Source organism: Lepisosteus oculatus, chromosome 17 (genome assembly GCF_040954835.1).
Source record: "Lepisosteus oculatus isolate fLepOcu1 chromosome 17, fLepOcu1.hap2, whole genome shotgun sequence".
Lineage (NCBI taxonomy): Eukaryota > Metazoa > Chordata > Actinopteri > Semionotiformes > Lepisosteidae > Lepisosteus > Lepisosteus oculatus.
In genome coordinates, this window is record NC_090712.1 from 10,262,882 (window position 1) to 10,275,381 (window position 12,500).

At 35.1% G+C, this 12,500-nt stretch overlaps 1 long non-coding RNA gene across 7 annotated transcripts in view; it reads right to left on the bottom strand.

Moving 5' to 3' along the window:
- Positions 1 to 12,500, bottom strand: part of LOC138223889 (uncharacterized) — a 455,431-nt gene that overhangs the window by 210,639 nt on the left and 232,292 nt on the right. For all 7 annotated transcript variants that reach the window (XR_011182303.1, XR_011182302.1, XR_011182300.1 and 4 more), the window contains one exon: positions 8,784 to 8,883. This is a non-coding gene — a long non-coding RNA (uncharacterized lncRNA). The remainder of the gene's footprint in view (positions 1 to 8,783; positions 8,884 to 12,500) is intronic.

The window sequence follows — 12,500 nt, forward strand, 5'->3', positions numbered from 1 at the left end:
ACTAACTGTAGATTGTAAACAAGCATGTGGCAATATGTGTCTCATCACAGTACCAGATAACAATGAATCCTGCAGGTTACACTGGGTAGCGGAATCTGACCAGGGCAGTAACTGGCGAACACAAGTCTGCTACTGTATCTTCTTTTAATGTAAGTTGAGTGCTCGCCCACAAAATCTCCCTTTCAGATTTGATAGGTATGGCTCATATTTCCTTATTAAAAATGACTTTTTGAATCTCTGAGTCTTGTTAAAAAATAGGCAGAACAGATTACAAAAACATGAAAATCTTTTTTCGCTTTTTGATGTTTTTGTAACCAAAGCAGTTGGTTACCCAAATCAGTTATTTTTACTTTTTCAATTTTTATCGAAAAAAAATATTTTGTTGTTACAACCCATATTCAAGTTTTATCACTTATAAATACAACCCATATTCAGGTTTTACCACTTATCGTATTCCTAAGGACATAATGTTTATTAGCACATTACAGTTATCTGTGCACTCAATTCTTCTACTGAAAGAATGTTGACTGTAAGGTCAAAGGTTTACACTGAGAGAATGGTAATGTGAAGCTCTAAAGCACAACTAAGCAGGCCATGCATTAAATAAAACAACAGCATGTGAAAACAGTGATGTTTTATAGGTTCATATTGTAGCAAAGCAGTCAAACAATTTAACCCCCTCTGGCAACAAAAATCCCCTTCAGCCATCTTGCAAACCTTCTACATTCAATACAATACGCATATAGTGTACATCTATATTCCTCAGAGAAAAAGTAAAAGAAGCAAAGATTAATTCAGTCTCACTCCTGTAAAATTCAAAACCATTCTTAGTAAAGGAAGACAAGAACAAAACAGCACAAAAAATGAATTTATTCTAATTTAGATTCCATAAAGCAAGTGGGACCCAGATTTAAAATTACCCAGAGCCTCCGTCATGCTTATATGACAGGGTTAAAAAGAAGCAGGAGAAGCAGTGAGTTGAACTCCACTGTGGTATGGGTCAGCTATTCATATAACAAGAAAGAGAGTTTTGCAGATAATGTGTACAAATGTTAAGCATCACCACAGCATACAGAGTAATTTTTACAATCAAAAACAAGGCCCCGAAGAGGTAAAGAAGACTGCCTTAGAAGGAGGAGAGATCTGCAGGGAAACAAAGCCATAAAAAGATGTATTTTGTTAAGCAAAGTTTCAGTGATGATGTGTTTAAACACATTTCTTTACATTAGGTGCTCCACTGCATGAAGAAGGATTACCTCCAGGTAAGCATGAGGAGACGCCTGCCTTTACAGTTTTGTGGTGTACAGAAACAGTTTAAGTCAGACACTTTACGGAACTTGAGTTTCTTTATCACCAGGACCAGCTGTCCATGTTGTGTGGGATTTTTACCTTCTATGAAGGAAAAATAGGTGTCTGACCTTTGTGTATTTTCTGCAGTTTAATATGAAGTGATCGCATGTCCACTTACATAAATTCTAAAAGTCCTAGCTGCATAATTTAGAACTTTTAAATTATAATGAGATGCAAGGTTGCACACCCTGCAAAAATAAAAATAGAGACAAAACAGTTATAAAAATGAGAGACCTAAATTACTGATGTACTTGTAACAGTCTTGAAAAAACAATCTAAATAAAAAAAGTGAGATATCTTTGCATAGCCGTCAGTTACATACAGTATAAGGTACATATATTATACTTTTCTTAAGAAAAAAAAAAGATTTCATGTCAATGAAACACAATTCAAACTGGTACTATTCCATTCTGTTCACAGCTGCAGTTATTGATGCTTCCTGGGCTACTGTAACAAGGCTCCTTTAAAATAGCAAATATTATTAATTACAGGTATTCTTTTTTTTACTGCACAAATGATAGTGGGCTGTGTTTTCAACTGTAGTTCTTCAGAAAATTTGCTATTCAACAAGCAACTCCACAAATATTCAAATGTATCATATAACTGGATTTTTCTTGAATGTGCTTGAAATGCTTCAATATGGGTAACAAAATGTGTAGCATTATTTGTTACAGTCTTAACAATATACAGTATAAAGCTGTTTAAAAGAACAAATGGCTGTTTCTGCCAATTTGGACCACTAATTATCTCTGGCCTGCTGAATAAGAAGTCTATTTTCTCGCATTTAGTTTGCAGACGTTTCTTGATAGCTTTCTTGATCTGAAATGTTAATCGTATTAAAAGTAACTTAATGATGGTAACTAAAAGTCTTGTCTTTACCCAAGCAGTGCCCAGGTTTAAGCAAAAATAAGTTAGGAAAAGATAGAAATCATTCTCATATTTACTGTAAATATTTTGCATTACATATAGTGTAGTCCACTATCACAACCTTCATTGCTGCCTGCAGCTGCCCCATAGACACATACTGAATTTTGAAGTGGACTTGGACCAAACCACCAAACTAAATAACCTCTGTTTGTACCTTTTACACTTGTTTTATTTGTGCATGACTGCAAATTACTGCCATAGGAACAGAATTGCTATGAAGGTAAAGGGACTGAATTCTTATCCTTCTTTTAATTACACTTTGAGTGTATCTACTATGTTTACACAGTAGAAAAATGGCAACACATGATGGGACCACAGAAATATTAATGGACAAAAAATGCCAAATTTTGCATTAAGTAGTGCATTAACTGAATTTACAGCATTAAGTAATGTTTAAAATGGTCACCAGGAGGTACTAAATGATTTAGTTCTATTTCTATAAAGCATGTTTGTTCCTTCCTCTTTTTTAAAAGAACTATTCCAGCTAATCCCAACAGAACTTTCTGCATTTTTCATTAGATAAGATGGAGGCTGACTTGGAGCCAGAAACAGTGGGGATATACTGGAACAATATTTTGACAAGCCAGTCTTCAAATGAGCAATTGAAAAAAAAATGATACATAACAATGATTTTCAAAGGATAATCATTTATATTAAAAAAAAATCATTTGGTTGGCCTGTGTGCATCAGTTGCAGTTCAAAACACACAGCACTATTTTATTTCAGACAGATCGCCAGGAAGCTAGATGTCTATGCAAAGTGTCACAGCTTGATATTTAACAACTTTCCAAGACTATTTGTAAGTATTGGAAGAGTGAGATGGATATTGTGCCAAGGAATTGAAAAGAAGAATGTGTGCTCATTCAACAGCTTGAAACTGAGCTCACAGAGTGCACTTGCATCTGATTTTTAGGACCAACACAATTCAAATTGGCATTGGTTGTGTTCTTCCAATACAAATGGGTTTTCATGGATTTTCAGAGAATCAGTGCGTCTCAAAATTATCCTTCATATACCCACACACACAGGACACACACATACAGCACACATACTGTACAGTATGTGCATTCAGAGAAAATGTTGTTTAATATAAGCTTTCTACAGATGAATACAAAGGTTAATTATTACAATATAACTGCAAAGCACACTAGAAAAGCATTGATAAAATACATTTTATAACCCAGAAGCAAGTCTCTTTGTGTGGAGAATATTGGTGGGTCAGATGGCAGGAGAAGAATGTAGATTTCAGGAGCTGTCCAAGATGTAATGTAGCAGTGTTCACTGCTGGTTGTGTCAAATAAGTCTCTCTCAACACCCTTCCAGCAAGGGGTGCATCAGGCTACTGATCCAACCACCATCACAGGTCAAGATGGGGACTGAACTCTGGAGTTCTCAAATCCCCGCTGTGCTGCCTAGACGAATATTAATGAACCAAGAGTTTCCCATATTGTCTGCAAAACTTTCCAAAGGGCTAAAATCTGAGCCAAGGATAATGAACATTGGAAAAATGTAAGCATGCTTAATTCCTTTACCTAACCATCCATTATCAGAAAGTCGCTTATCCCTGGTAATGGATTGTGGCATGAATACTTTTACTGTCCAGGTTGAAGAAGTTACTTACTGTGTTGTCAGTTAAAAACACAAAAGCAAAACAAAACTCAGACAAAGAATAACAATAACAAAAAAATATGTAAGGCCGTTTTATTTTCCACAAGACTGTAAGAAAAGGTTCACTATAAAACATTAATTAGGAAACTGGAAATTGAGAGGGAAAGAATAAATGGACAAATAAAGGTATTTTGCTTTAAAAAACAGCACTGGAGCATCACGGAGACACTGCAGAAATTGAAATCCATGTAAAGTATTAATACCTTTATTAAAATTACAGTCTATATGGAAACAAATGCTGCAGCCAGGGTCCACGTGGACATTGTGGTCTACTGTTCTGTATTTTCCCCTGCAAATGACAGATAATAACAATAAGAAAGTACTAGAAAAACATGTTGACAATATTACAAAGTACTTCTAGAAGAGCAGTTGGGAGCTTTCCATGGCACCAATTTCAGTTCTGATAAAAGAAATAAGTCACTTTCCATGCTATGGTAGAGGTAAGTTACGTATTAAGCATGTTTTCCATCGCAATTAAGGATTTCAGCCGATCCTTCCTGACACGGTAATTGTTATTTCAAATGTGAATTAATAAATCATGCCCTCCTAGTTAAGAATTAAAATAGGTCTCCAGTACGACTGCTTAGACCACTGTGCTTGAGCAGAGAGATGAAGGAATATTTACCAAAATATCATTGTGTACTGCTCTGTTGTTTGCTTTGAGCACTCAAGGAAAAAAAAAAAATAAATAAAAAAATCTACATAATAAATGCAGTACACAAACCAAGACATCTGAGAGACTTATGAGGACTTCATTAATACAGTATGCAAATGGTTTACCCCTACTTTTATGCTTAGGCTGAAAGGGTTGCAGCAAATACAAAATTTATGCTGAATAATGCTAACTGCCCACATGCTCTGCTCTAAAGGATCCTCAAGGGCTTCTGGTCTCCTGTGGTATGTACAGAGCACTTTAGCTATCACAGTGAATTAGTGTAAGACTTAGTAATGCACCTTTAAGTATGTGAGCCCTTTTAAGCCACTTCGAGGTCAGGTCCATGGCTATATAAAGTACAACCTTTTGAACATTTATTTTCACTTGCCAGCCCAGTGGCAGCACAGATGGCACGCAAAGGTGGTATTTCACTTCATAAGTCTTTAGGTTTAAGGTCTTTGGTGCGGGAAAAAATAAAATATGTTTGGAATTAGAGGGACACGTTAAATTGGCATTACATTAGTCACTGTCCCAATAATTTCAAGCATTACTTTGCCAAAACACTTTTACTGTTGTTCATGCACTTGCTATTTCAGTGCAGTATTTAAGTCACAGTTATTTTGAAAGCTTTTAAAAAGAAGCTTGGAATGTGCACTAGATTAAAATGACCCATAAGTGCAGGTGCAGGTGTTATACAGTAAGTTGAAAATATAAGTGGCACAACACTGGACTCCTACTTAGTTTGCTTTAAGGATTGTGCTGAAGAAAAATTGATCCTTGAGTATTAGTTCTGATAATGTGAAGTGTTATGTATGCCAAAGCTGGAAAGAACAAATAATCTGGTTGTATTACTAATTTCATCAGTGAAATTATATTAAGCACAAAAAGTCTTAGGTACTGAGGGGAAACTTCAAAGTTTTGTCAAAAGATCAGTCTGACAACACAGGATGTCTCATTAACAGAAGAAAAATATGAAAGCACCACTGTGTTCACTTTTGTTGTAATTAAATTTGAAATCACACACCAAAACTCAAACATCTCTCAAAAAAGGATTTTTATTTCAACATATTTTTGGCCTGGAACATTATATACATTTATGCACAATTGCATCTATTCGTCTGTCCAGTGATCATAAATGCAAAAAAATATATAAATTTGATATAAAGACAGAACTAATTGTGTTCCTGCATTCTAGCTGAACTTCAGTATGGGGCTCAGACCTGATACCCCTTTAAGATACATGATGGGAAGACAAAAGAAACAAGTTACATGCAAGTTGTTTATGCTAGTCTGCTGCCATGAGGAGTAATCCTGCACCCCAGTGATCTGACGTTTGGTATAAAATGCATTAATCCGCTGAGCCTAGCAGGGATTGTGCTGTTAACCCAGAACAGGGAGATGAAAGCTGAGAAGAGATGGGTTTCCAGCACAGCTTCCTCCAAAACCAAAAAGGATGTCTGTGACCCCATAAGAGGTAACAGATCTGTCAGTGAAAGACAGGTCAACAAAGCAGTGGATAAAGTGCTGAAATTGCAGTCATGGAAAAGACAGCACGGAGACAGGGCATAAAAAGGTTGAAGCAAAGAGGGAAACAGGACTTTAGCCTTTGACTATTGAGACATAACATTTAGGAAGTTGGGAACAGGATGTCGATGTATCAAATAAGCATTGCAGTATTGCACTGATTGAAGTAGACTTTGGAAAAGAGCACAACTATAATCTGAACTACAGATATGATTTTCACTCATTACAAATAACTGTAATTGTACATGGAATGATGATAAGACATTATACAATCTTTTAATTCTGTTAGTAAAATCACATACAGTCTAAATACAATTATATGTCATCTAAAATTCCAGATCTACAAAGAATAAGCAGTTAATTTTTGAATTTTTTGCAAATTTTATTTTCGCTGTATTACAATAAAAAATATGTAGGACAAACCTTTCTGAATACAATCCATTGTTCTTTCTTCTACCCAGCATGATACAACTGGGGTTAAGGGGCAACATTCAGTAAAGAAGTAATGGAAGAGCACACCATTGGATGTCTGTGATAGAAAGTCAGGGAATTTGATAGCTGACTGAGGTAAGCAGATGTGTATGAAATGAATCCTGGTGGTCTCAGTCAACGTTCTTTGTGCTTAATTCTCAAAACTGCTTTCACAATGGGCACTAATTGGACTGACTGTTGGTGGTCTCTTAGAGTAGCCACAGACTGGTTGGGCATAAAGGCAGAACTCCCTTTTGTCACAGCAGGGATCCCATTCTCTACTACGTGAGAAAGAAAGGTACACATTTAAGAAAGGATAATTTTAAATGGTATTTAATTTTTGCGAGTTTCCTACATCTTATGCATAAACCTACAAAAATGACTTTAATTCTGATAAAGATTAACTCAATAGGAAAAAAGAGAAAAACAACACAGTGTATGCCAATGCTCCCATAAAGTTGAAGAGTTTCAACCAAAGATACAGTTATTTAACATTACAGTAGAGTAGAGAACCTTATTTGTGGAAGACGCAGAAAGAATGTTTTGCCCAGTATCCTATACCTTAAGTTGTTTAGGCACCTCAAAAGTACGCACCTTAGTTATTTTAATGCTAGTGATTTTTCAAGACAGTAGCCATTAGGTTTCCTTACTGACAGTTATTTATGCTCTCTGTTAACTGCCTCTGGTCGGCACTGATGGCTTAATGCAGTGGTGTTGCTGATCTCTTGATACCTAATCCTCTTCAAACCTATGACTTCTAAGAGGCATATGAAGCTTTGACTTTCACTGGTCCCACCTGCTGCCTACTTCATTGTCTTTGCTGGCCTATAAGTGTCTGGAGAGGCCACTGTTTCACATGAATCTCAAGTGAGTATGTCTAAAATCATTAAGATGTGTACTATGAGTGGGCTTCAGTAGCTCTTGGGGATGAATAATGTATGTTTATTGCTTATAAATTGGTTTGGCTACTTTACTGACCAGGATTTTCTTATTATTTTTTCTTAAATTGTGAAAATAATCTGACACCTAACTATACCACGTACATAACATACATGTATATCCCAAAACATCATAATGTACTATATAACATAATTATCACACCATAACATACAGTATATCCTTTATTTATAAAAACAGATACATGCTTTTGCAACACAGATTCAACTGAAATGTCTTAAGGTTCATAAGCTTATTGAAAAATTCTAAAATGTAATGTTGTGTGTACGAATCTTCAAACATGCAAAGGAAAAAAAAAAAAAATTTCCCTATACTTTGCTGTTGGTAAAATGTCTTCATATGCTTTTGGGTTTTCACATGGTAATATTTAGCTCAAGATAAATAAATTGACATAATAATCGTTAGTAAAATGTATATCCTATATAACGTGTGCATTGACATGCAGTATGTTTGAAAACTGTCCAGGTAAAGACCAAAACAAGTTAAATGAGGAAATGAGAGAGTGGTGAAGACTGGAGTAAAATGGATAATTGAATAATAAGAGAATAAATAGTAACTGCTTCAAAATATTGTGCTTGAAGCACAGAACACTTTTCCCACAAGTACTCAAATGTAAGTCAAAAAAGCAATTTCTCAAATGATCAATGATCATTAACTGTCAATGAAGCACTTTATAAAATGATAATAACTGGACTTAGAGAAAAGGTGCAATATGAATTGTAAGTACAGTTAAATTGGTATTTAAGAAATTTTGAGACAGACAAAGGAATATTGAAATGGAGGCTAATCCATCTAAAAAAGGTTTGTTCAGTATTAGCAAAGAAAGAGTAAAGGATTAATCAAAGTGCCTCAGAAACTTTAAGACCATGAAAAGGAACTGGTTAATGTATTAAATGAATATTTCACTCAGGTACTAACCAAAGACATAAATAACAACATGCCCCAGGCTAAGGATGGAGAAAAGTCTATACTAAATAGTATTAGCAAAGAAGAAGCAGAAATGTTACAGGTACTAGAAACACTTAAGATAAACAGACCTCTAGGGCCAGATGGTAATCTACTAATTGTACTTAAGGAAACAAGAGACGCTATTCATAGTCCATTAAACATCTCCCAACAGTCACTGAAGACAGAGGTAATTCCCATTGACTGGAAAATTGCTTAATGTAGCTCCAATCACTAAAAAGGGTGACATAACCAATCTAAGTAATTATAGACCAATAAGTCTTACCTGTATTATTTGAAAGGTGTTGGAGGGTGTTAGCTGGAGACAAGATGGGGCAGGTCTTTCCCCAGAGAGCCATTGGGAAAAATCTGCCATCCTCAGTCACCTGACAAATTAGAGGGAAACAATTGGCTGATTTGACATTTAAAACCACAACGCAGAGTGTTTCAAATGGGTTGTGAACTTTTGCTGTCTAGAATGCTGAATGGAGTGGGAATGAGACTGACTGATGAGCTTATAGGGAAGTTTAGGTTTTTGGAAAAGTTTATTTAATTTGGAGAACTCTTTACTGGACACTCCACTTAAAGTGCTTTACAAGTAATGGGGACTCCCCTCCACCACCACCAATATGCAGCATCCACCATTTTAAAGATGGTAAAGCAGTTTAGCTACTGTAGCAGATTGTTTGTAGATAGGGAATGAAGAAATTAATCAAAGCTTAAATCAAAGGTAGGTTTTCTTTTTTGAGTTACTATTATTTTCCCTTCATTGTAAAATAAAGATCACTAGATTTGAACTTCATGGCTGCGTTGGTGTGTCAGTTTTACATAAATGTATCTATGTAAAGATCCTGTTACAATGATCTACCCCTGGGAAAACTACAAAAGCATACAGAAAAAATATTAAGAACTAAACTAGATAATTGTCTGTATGGCAAGTGGATTATAAAAGATAGTCAGTATGGATGTAAAAAAGGCAGTTTAACCTGTAAATAAGCAAATTAGTAAGAGATACATAATTAGTATAGTTACATTTTCATATGTTTTATGATAACATTCCTGTGACAAAGGCAGTGCCAAGCTTTGTTTGATGAAGTTGCTTGAAGTTGTCATTTGTTGTTAAATGGTCCTGTTTTGTCTTACCTATGTGGATCCACAGTCCATCCTTGTTTATTGTACCTCCATTTTGTGTCAGATTACAGAGCTGGGCTCTCCCCCTTGTCTTAAATGGAGGTTGCTTGCCAATCAAGGGGAGCTGGGGGTGGAGCCTAGGGTATTTAAACCCTGCATTGATGGTGGGATGGAAAGTCTGGACACCTTTTTTGTTAAAATATTTTTCTATTACAGCGGCTTCTCTGCCTAACTTACAGCAAGTAAATGATCTAGATTCTGGTATAGTTAGTAAACTAGTTCTCATTCTCAAGTGCCAAGAAAATAGGGGGATTAACAAGCATGATAGAGGTATCAAAGGACATTAAAAATAAATTCAAGATCAGGCAAATGCTTGACAGAAGACTTTAACACAGGTGGTGATTGTTACATGTAAGTAGCAGAAACAAACAATAATACAGTAGGTCATGAAACACTTATCTTAAACATTGAAACATGAAACTAGTTATGAAGAAGTTGTTGGAGTTTTTCCTAATGTCATTTTTTTTATGTTTTAGATGATGTGGAAAGTAATAATAAACTAAAAAAGTAAGCATATCCAGTTAAAGTGTATAATTGAAATTTAATTATATTATTTTAAATGTGAAAAAGACACTATTAAAGCCTCTTTTAAAATATCATACACGGCTCTGGTCATCATTACAAAACAGACACTGCCGCTCGAGAATCATCCAGGAAAGAGTAACCAGAAACATTCCCCATCTTAAAGGAATCTCCTTCTCTGACAAGCTAAAAGAACCTAAACTTACTCTTGAGCGGATTCAAATATTTAAAATCTTCTAAGTCATAGCCAAAGTGCTTGGATCAATTAGCTACTAGCACTCACATGATTCTGCTGAATGGCCTTCTTGCAACCTTTAGTTTGTATACAGAACTTGTCACATAGTTCAAGTTTCCTGAAGAAACAGCCAAATCAACATCAGTGTCAAATTTATTAAGATTCTTATAAAATCTTACATGACACAAAAGTTAAAGTGCTTCTTATACCATTTTCAACATATCAGTATTGTTCACAAAAATGTACAGTATATATTAATTAACATTAAAAACGCTGAGACAAGAAATGCAAGAAATCATAATTAATAGAGCTCACTTGCATAAGTGCAAAGTTTTTGATACTTTATGCATTTGTATTAATATGATCTTGAGTAAGATATGAAACTGACATGTACCTTAAAGGAGCCTCCAATTGACATGTTGCATTGATGACGGATAGCTATAGCATGGGAATGCAAAGTATGTGGGTCTGGCAAACACAGCACTCCCACTTATAGTATGTAGAGGGTCAGCACATGCATCTTCCCTGGCTGTTCTTATGCATATGCAGCATATCTTAAAATAACATGCATAGGCCCAGAAATGGGAAAGAAGCAATTAAACACAGAGCACATTTACAAATCCATTTTCTTAAATAAAACCTGTCACAGACTAGTATCAACATTTCTCTGACTCAGGCCATGCTAAAACCGTAGACTCCCCAGAAAAAAAACGAAAAAAAGCTGGACCATGTCTCTAGTGGTTTAGAGGAAGTGTTGTGTGCACTACAGTGCTGCTGGTTACATTTTCTGAAGGCAGAAGGCAGGCAGAGCGTGTACTGCTAGTCACACACTAGGTAATAAAGTGACACATAAGAGAGTGATTAATGGGAATCTTTTAGAAAATCACTGTTTTACATCATAATCTCTGGGAGTAAAGCAAGGATAACCCCCACTGCCAGCCTTTTATTTTAATTTTGTTTCTCCTCCTTTAACAGTTTAGTAAACATGCTTCAAGGCAACAGATAAAAAATGTACAGCAGCAGACAAGCCTACATCTAACGCCTCTGTGATACCGCAAGAACAGAGGTTCAGTGGAGTGCAATGAAAGACAAAGGCTATAAAAAGGTCTGTTTTCCTGTTATATTTAGAGGAAGTTGCTTGTCTAATCAATGGTAAACAAATACTTTTATCAGTTAAGGCTGCTTTACTATTAATGAGAGACTGAGGAAAAAAGTATGACATGTAATTCTAATGTTTTATTATTACCCCATAATGACCAGTTTGTTTTCCAAGTTTCCATCAAATAATTGTGAAATTATTTCATACCAAATTGAAATGATTATATTTTAGTTTAGATTGAGGTGCTACAGGCACTTTAAAAAATACTACACTTTTATCATTCAGCATTTTTAAAAAGGCGCATTTATAGTAGTATAACAGTAAATTCTGTGAAAATGTGTAATGCAACAATGAGAAGCTTTGTTAGAAAGGGGTTCTTTAAAGACCACTCTTTTTTTTCTGTAAGATTAATTTACAGAACAGGTTCCTGTTGAAATTAGGAGATGACTCAGCAGGGGACTGGATAAACAGTGCCCCTGGTGGTGAAATACGTTATAACACAATGAACCACAAAGTATGTAACACAAAGTATGAGGAAGGCACATCACCCTAGAAAAGATAAGACTCTTACCCTTTAATGACCGTACATATAGACTGTAATAATGAAAACAATGTCTCTGTACTGTTTCTTCACTCTAGTATAGCTTGAGAACTATAATGTCTACAACAAAGTAAAACAGCAAAATACATCAATTATTTACTGTCCTAGACTATCTTTTTTTTTGTCAAAAGCAGTGGTCTTCTAGTAGTTTTATAATTGTTTTAAAAATGCAAGGCACTGTACAATAAACATTATTATAACACTGTATACTGTATAATATATTATTAAATATTGTATACCCAGAGAATTATTGTTAGTGTAACAAATGCTTCTAAATCAAATTCCCAAAACAAAAATGAAAAGCTTAACCCTTTCTTCATATCTCCAGATTAATGTTATATTTCCTATTTTATTA